Source organism: Vicia villosa, linkage group LG1 (genome assembly GCF_029867415.1).
Source record: "Vicia villosa cultivar HV-30 ecotype Madison, WI linkage group LG1, Vvil1.0, whole genome shotgun sequence".
Lineage (NCBI taxonomy): Eukaryota > Viridiplantae > Streptophyta > Magnoliopsida > Fabales > Fabaceae > Vicia > Vicia villosa.
The window spans coordinates 118,255,085-118,262,892 of NC_081180.1; the positions used below are offsets into that span (position 1 = coordinate 118,255,085).

The 7,808-nt window shown below is 32.8% G+C and overlaps 1 long non-coding RNA gene across 5 annotated transcripts; it reads right to left on the reverse strand.

Annotated features, from left to right (window-relative positions):
- Positions 1-2,318: 2,318 nt before the first annotated feature.
- LOC131643971 (uncharacterized) lies at positions 2,319-7,584 on the reverse strand. 5 transcript variants are annotated; one of them, XR_009296331.1, is made up of 8 exons: positions 7,205-7,584; positions 6,967-7,035; positions 4,585-6,876; positions 4,090-4,361; positions 3,864-3,999; positions 3,646-3,760; positions 2,928-2,962; positions 2,319-2,861 (listed from the first exon to the last, which is right to left on the reverse strand). It is a non-coding gene; the product is annotated as an uncharacterized LOC131643971 (long non-coding RNA). The 5 variants fall into 5 exon arrangements; XR_009296329.1 differs by having other exon boundaries at positions 2,320-2,861; positions 4,090-4,722; positions 6,718-6,876; positions 7,205-7,572; XR_009296332.1 differs by having other exon boundaries at positions 2,323-2,861; positions 6,718-6,876; positions 7,205-7,568.
- Positions 7,585-7,808: the final 224 nt, after the last annotated feature.

The window sequence follows — 7,808 nt, forward strand, 5'->3', positions numbered from 1 at the left end:
ATAAAAAGATATTATAAGATATTTATAATATTCTAAAAGATATTATAAGATATATATTTATAATATTCTATAAGATATATATTTATAATAGTTAAAGAAATATTATAAGATATTTATAATATTTGAGAGATATTATAAGATTATGATAATATTTTTTATTCTAACAATTAAGGAGATATGTTTTGAGATTTGTTATGGATTTGTTAGGTTTTGTCTATTCTCAAGGAAATCTTAGAAAGACAAGGGTTTTTGAGAAATCTTTGTAGTTATCTAAGGGAATTGGAAAACACTTGTTTACACATTGGGTTTGGGTTATTCATATATGGAATGTTGAAGAGGTTTAGAAACACTTGGGTACAAAATAAGGTTAATTTTTTGGTGCCATAGTTGTTCTTGGGAACGTGAAGGCAAATGTTATTTTCTTGCAACTCATATGCAATCTCTTCTTGTAACAACTTTTTTAGTATAGTGAATTAAAGAGTTGCTCTCTCTCCAAAGTAGATAGTTTGATCGAGCCGAGTAAATAAACCTTCATCTTTTTCTCGCCTTATTCTGTTATATTACTTGTGTACAAATTAATATTACTGTAGAACATTTATTTTGATTGCTACTATTCTTTGTCTCGCAAATTAATATTGAATTTTGTCGTAATTCACAACAAGATTTACAACAAAATATTTGAAATTAGATTAAAAGAAATACACTCTTTACTAAATTCAAAGGAAAGATTAACTCAAGTCGTATTTTCAAGGTGGACAATGATGGTGATGTCCCTTGAATAAATAGAGGTCTTAAAATTAGTGGGAGAATTCGGTCACTAAACAAATCGTGACCTTTTTTCTGGGTTTCTTTCTTTTAGATTGATATCTGCTCATGCTAGCTAACAGATTTACACCAGAGCCACTCACAAATGAGCAACTTTAATGGGCTTTGTTAATTATATTTTGTTTTGGGAGTATAATTATGATGATCAATTTTAGATTTCACATTTTGAAATTTTATTTTATGTTAAGAGTTAAGTTTGTGTTTAGGTATATTGGGTTTGTTCTTCTAGATTTTATTAAAGAATATGAATAACAATAATTAAAATATTAATTTTATTTATTTATTTGTTCATTTGTTTTAAGACAAGTGTGTTTTATATTTAAAAAGTTTAAATTTTTATATTTTTCTACATGTAACACCACATCACATTCTGTTTGTGATATTTGGCTATAGGGACTAAAATTTCATATGAGAAAATAAGAGAGGTCATGAAGTAAGGAGCACAAAAACAACTTTGATTTCTCAGTTGAAAATGGTGGCCGAATATGGAAGGAAAAGGGAGGGTGGCGACATTTATGGTTTGTTTGGATTATAAAAGAAAATGAAAGAAAAGAAAATAAAAGAAAAGAATGTTAAAGGAAAGGAAATGAATAGAAAATAAAGGGAAAGTGAAATGATTTTTTAGATGTTTGGTATGAATGAAGGTAAGAATAAAGTGAAAGGAAAGAAAGTTTTGATTTTAAGACAAGTGTGTTTTATATTTAAAAAGTTTAAATTTTTATATTTTTCTACATGTAACACCACATCACATTCTGTTTGTGACATTTGGCTATATGGACTAAAATTTCATATGAGAAAATAAGAGAGGTCAAGAAGTAAGGAGCACAAAAACAACTTTGATTTCTCGGTTGAAAATGGTGGCCGAATATGGAAGGAAAAGGGAGGGTGGCGACATTTATGGTTTGTTTCGATTATAAAAGAAAATAAAATAAAATAAAATAAAAGAAAAGAATGTTAAAGGAAAGGAAATGAATAGAAAATAAAGGGAAAGTGAAATGATTTTTTAGATGTTTGGTATGAATGAAGGTAAGAATAAAGTGAAAGGAAAGAAAGTTTTGATTTTATTAACTGACCAAAATATCCATGTATATTATATTTATCAAATTACTATAAAAAAAAAAGATTGATACAAATTTGTAGGAAATATAATGCCGTGATGATTTATGATAAAGTCATATCACTACTAGAAATACTCTGTTTTCCTGCGGATTTACCTGCGGATTTGAGCAACATTTCCGCAGGAAACTTATTTCCTGCGGATTTTCCTGCGGTTTTTGGTCCCCAGCTAAAACCTTCGTGGGTAATTGTTTCGGCAGGTAATTCCGCAGGAAAATCCGCAGTTAAATCCGCAGGTAAAATCCGCAGGTAAATCCGCTGTAAATTCCGCTGGTAAGTCCGCAGGTAAATCCACAGGAACGATAAATCCGCAGGTAAATCCGCAGGTAATGTAGTTCTAAATTTAAAAAATAAATCTAATTTATTATTTGCTTCTCTATGAAAAGGTTTATACTAGAAATAATATCTAGTATTACGATGCATGAGATCTAGTATTAATATCTCCAATCACATACATAATCCCACTTGAATATCAACATCCAGCACAAACAACAAGTTCTCATCTAGCTAAAACATCCATATTTGTTAAAAGAACAACTACTTACACTTGCATACAGCACAACATTGTTATAATTCCTCCATCACATAGAAAACGAAACTTATAAACCTAACAATTCTCCAATCTAATAGACTAATAAATTAGAAGCAACTTACTAACTAACCCAACCGACGCAGACCTAATGGCTCTCTATCAAATATCAGTATGGAATCGTGTTATCAAGTATTGCCACCAAAGCGCTTCTCTTATGAGTTCCCGTCGGTGTTGCCGAAATCGTTGGAATCGATGTCGTCGTTCACCCAGACTGGTACTGCTTGGGAGTTTTGCTGGAGCCTACTCGCTCGGTGTAACTCAAAATTAGCACAAGTTAGAGCCTTGTTTATTGCCAGAATAAATGCATCAAATAGCCGACGATCAGCGCCTATACAATAACAAACCAATACAATCAAAATCATGATAAAATAAACAGAGTATTTCTAGTAGTTACCTTGTTGTCCTAAGAAGCAGCTGCGGCAGCAGGATCTACAAAAGAAACAAAATCAGTAAGTTGAAAAAACCAAGAGCATCATAAAACTATAATTTGCTTTGAATCGCAGCTCTGAAACACATCTTCGAATTTCAAAGCAAGACTATTAATTATAACTCAAGCTATTCTTAATTTCAGTATATCATCAATCATAAAATACGATTTTGTTTTTCATGTTTGTTATCATGTCCAGACCAAATTCCTTGTCATAGCAGTAACAAGCAGTAAAGAATCTCGACTAATTTCATAGAGTATCAGAAAACATTAGCTCAAAATGTGAATTAAAAGACCGATTTTATGCAACGTGAACAGACTGAAGTATGACATATTGCTTAAACAAATAAGACATAATGTTTCAGAAGTAAAGCATGCATTGGATTGGAGCAGCAACTCAATTGTTTGTCAAGATAATTAGCTACGATAAATCAAGGGATCAGCAAGGTCAATTCCAAACCACCGGGCAAATTCTTACATTGGCCCACTATTTTAGTCATATAATAACATAGCAAAAAATAAATCTTACAAGCAACTATGATACCTGCCATGATCTAGATTCAACTAAAAAGTACTTTAAGAAAAGCCATTATCTTCAACTAAAACCAAGAGCATCATAAAACTATAATTTGCTTTGAATCGCAGCTCTGAAACACAATTTCGAATTTCAAAGCAAGACTATTACCATCCAGGAGTATCGGCGGCATCAAGGTAATCACTTTATAGGGTAGCCAAAAAGGCTGCATTGACAACATATTGGAGGGCCTGAGGCCTACCATGATTTAATTGAATCAAGCCTCCTGTGTACATAAAAAAAAAAACCCAACATTTGCATCAGAATCGAAATTGGAAAATCATGAACTCTGGTGTCGAGTTAAAAGCTTAGAAGTAAGAATTGGTTACCTTTGGTTCTGTTAAAGCTTGTGAAAACAGGTAGGTAGGAGCACATGATTATACTGGTCTGATTGTGGAAGGTCCTTAGAATTTCTTCGTATGGATACCCAAGACTCAAGAACAACCTCAAACGACTAAGAAGAACCTGAATACAAAATGTCAAAATCGAATTAGTCAAGTTTGTTAAAATCAAATTATACGTGCATGCCTTAACGAAGAATCTCAACAAAATTACCTGTGCACTAGCAAGCTTGTTATCCCAGCTCAGTACTCCATAATCAGGCCTCCCCAGAAAGCACCGGCACCATGAACAAGTTTCTTGGAATAGGCTTTGTTGTCTTTGAAAACAATAGATGCAGCCGCCAAGGCAGCAGCCATCTCTGCAGCAAGCTCTGAACAACTGTGACATTCGGTGACTGGCCTGTCGTAATCAATGTCTTCTGGACGCATCCAGCAGTAGTGATCATTGGGTGTCGTACTTCCATCTGAGGTATCTCCACTCCCGACCTCTCGAAGAACACCGAACACATGAGATCCATAGTAACAAAGATTTCCAGAAATCAACTACGTATAAAATCGACTACGTATATCATAATAGACACTACAGACAGAAATATAAACCCACAGCGATAACCAAAATAGAATGAAATAAAATAAAACAAAAAATAATCAGCGGCCCATTTAATGATTTCCTTGACATGATCAAGCTCCCCGATAGCTTCATATTTACCACTATACTCAATAACACTCCAACTCAACATAGTGATGGAAAAAGCGGCCGGAAAATTGAACTTGATGGCATCTCCAACATCATAGTATCCACCAACCAGATCCTTGGTTGCAGCAGAAACACCAGCACCCTTTCCATCTTGCATACCCGAAGTTCAAAAGATCAAACTTTACACTATTAGTCCTTATATAACACAGAATAAAAAAGAATCACAGATCAAATCAAGCAAACTTACTACCATAGAAAACCCATCTTCATCAAGATCCATGCTTTACACTATTAATCACATACCAAAATTGTTTCTATTGACAAAATTCATATAAAATTAAGCTAACATAAACAAAAAAAGAAACATTTTTCATCAAAAATTGGAACTTCAGTCTCATGTTTGACACAAAAATAAAAACAAATTTTGAACTATTACTCAATCCCTATGAAACAAAATGAATATAGATTTAGTATGAAAAGAAAAAAGGGCACTCATAAAAAGGATAAAAATCTAACATTTTTGTGCATTGAAGAACATGAGAGCTTTATGAAGAGCAATGTCTAGACATTTTTGTAGCTTAAGAGATGTCATAATGTCACAAATAAATGTTGAGAAAAGAAAACTGTTTCAAGATGTACCAAAAATTAACAATGGATTATCTCAACTTAGCTTATTCGAATATGAAACATCAGCTTGATACTATTAGATTCTAGAAACACGGATAATTATAGTTTTCCATCTTCCACATAAACTAAAATTTAACACCTTTTCTTCTACATTCAAGGATCATTAAGAATACAAATTCGGGTTAAAAAAAGACCAAACATTCCAGTTACCTTCAGCTCAAAGATTATTAGAGTACAAGACTCAGCTCAACCGTTGAGATTATTAGAGTAATCTCTCATAATATATTCCAGGAATTTGTTAAATTATATAGAACAGATATGATATAAATAACATAAAAAAAAACAAAATAATGTTCTAATATATGAAATTAATGATTAGTCTGATATATCTAATTATAACAAGTAAAACAATAGTTCTTTGACTGCAAAAACTGATGGATTTAAGAAACTACATGCATAATGACCTAGCTAGTACAAGAATCAGCTCAACATTAAGACTAATAGAGTCATCTAATATTATATCCCAGGAATGAATTTCTTAAACTACATGGAACAAATATTATAAAAACTAGGCAATGAGTATTTAAATAGCAAAAAATAGTCCCCTAAACTGGTATAGCACATGAGTATTTAAATTTACGGTGTGAAAGCAATGTAATGGAAATAGGTTCTATTGGTGGTATCTGGGACAGTCTGTACCATACGAATTATGAACATGGTAAATGTCCTTGGACAGAGATAAGAACAATTAGAATTCTAATACTAAAGTTAAAAGGAACACTATGATACTTTCTGAATATATTTCACTAGTTTCGGAATTCTAAATGCTGTTGAAACTGCATGTAGAGTGGCGCTAAGCAAGTTTGGACTTGATATACAAATAAAACTACTTGTCTTAAAGAGGCATAGTTTATTACTTTTGAGTAGCTTTTTGTTCTTTAATAGGATAACACCACAGGAAAAGTTGTGAGACTAATAGCTTGGGCTGATAGAGGTGGTTCTGCTCAGGCAAAACTCCCCCCGTAAAATGGCAACTACAGGTTTGGGTGGATTGACAGTTCTGCTGGTAAAGTTTGCCTAGGTTACAATCCAATCCATTACCTGTCATAAAGTGGCTTAATTATTACTTGAGTAACTTTCGGTGGATTAACAGGATATCACCATAGGCAAAGCTGTGAGACTAATCGCTTGGACAGCAAGTGAGGGTTCAGGTTAGGCAAAATGATGCATTTAATAGTGAATTTGAAATAAAGTGAATAATGTCAGGATGCATTGAATTGCAAATCAATATAAGGATGAACAAATTAGATTAACATTTTGCTATTTTATGGATTGATTTCAAATATTGATAATGTAGATTACATAACACCGGATGACTCCTCCAATTTCAACGACCAAATTGGACATTTACTATTAATCCACAGTTGATTACAGCGGTGAATCAGCGAACTACAGTGATAATGCGGGTAACATTACAGGACAATAGAGTAAATTCAACAAAACAAGAAAACACCATACCATTAACAATGTCAGAAATTTCAATCTGAGAAGGAACAGTAGGACCAAGTCCTTTATCATCATCCACAGTACTCATACAATAAACATTCCTCAATTTCGTTGAGCCGTTAACATCAACTAAATCAAATTCCTCTCTCACCGCTAACTTCGCCATGAAAGCTGAAACAAGAGAAACAATATTTCAATTTTCAACAAATAAAAAAAAAATCCAAGAAATGAAAATGTTGAGAGCGGAAGAAGAAGACTGACGAATTCGGTTGGGACATTTGATCGAACACCTTGCGAGCGAGGACAAATTCTGCATTTTTCTTCCAAAAGCTAAATTAAACATTCAGATTTAAAACATAATCAATAGAAAAACTTGCAACTATTCTCAATTTCAAAACATCATGTATCAGTATATTTCAACTACAACCAACTCCATTCAACAGAAAATCCCAAACGTTATTCGAAATTACGAAAAGAGAAGCAGCGGTAGAAAACTAACCTTCCCAAGACAGTAGCAAGAGTTTGAAGGTAAGTATCAATCATCTGTTCCCGAGAGGGTTTAGGGTCTTTAGGAAACTCCATCACAATGAGCCAATGGTTGTAGTCACAACCGGGAAGCATAATCGTTTCCTTCTGCTCATTGCTTCCGCTTTTGTTGGAAGAGAAATCTTCCTTGACCGCCGCGCGAATTTGGATAGGATTACGGGTACCGATTTTTGTACGGATGGAGAGGTTGTTGAAATTGAGAGATGAGGTTTTGGGGTGGTTAGGTGGGGTTAGGGTTTGGGGTTTCAATTTTGTTTGAAGTGCTATCACTACTACGTTGTAGGATAAGAACAATTGGGGTTTTATTCTCAAAACTGGTCTATAATTCTCATAAAAAACTTTCAACTTTTTTTAATTTTAACGATTCTCAATACTGGTTTATATTTCTCATCAAAAAAATTTCAACTCTTAAACTTTTTTTTTTTAATTTTAATCTTTATCAGATTTTTTTTTCCAATTTTTTATAATTTTTAATTCTATTTTTCAAAACTTTCATACCTATTATTAAAATATAAGTCAAAGAATTGAATTGAAATACACTAACAGCGTAAAGAAGT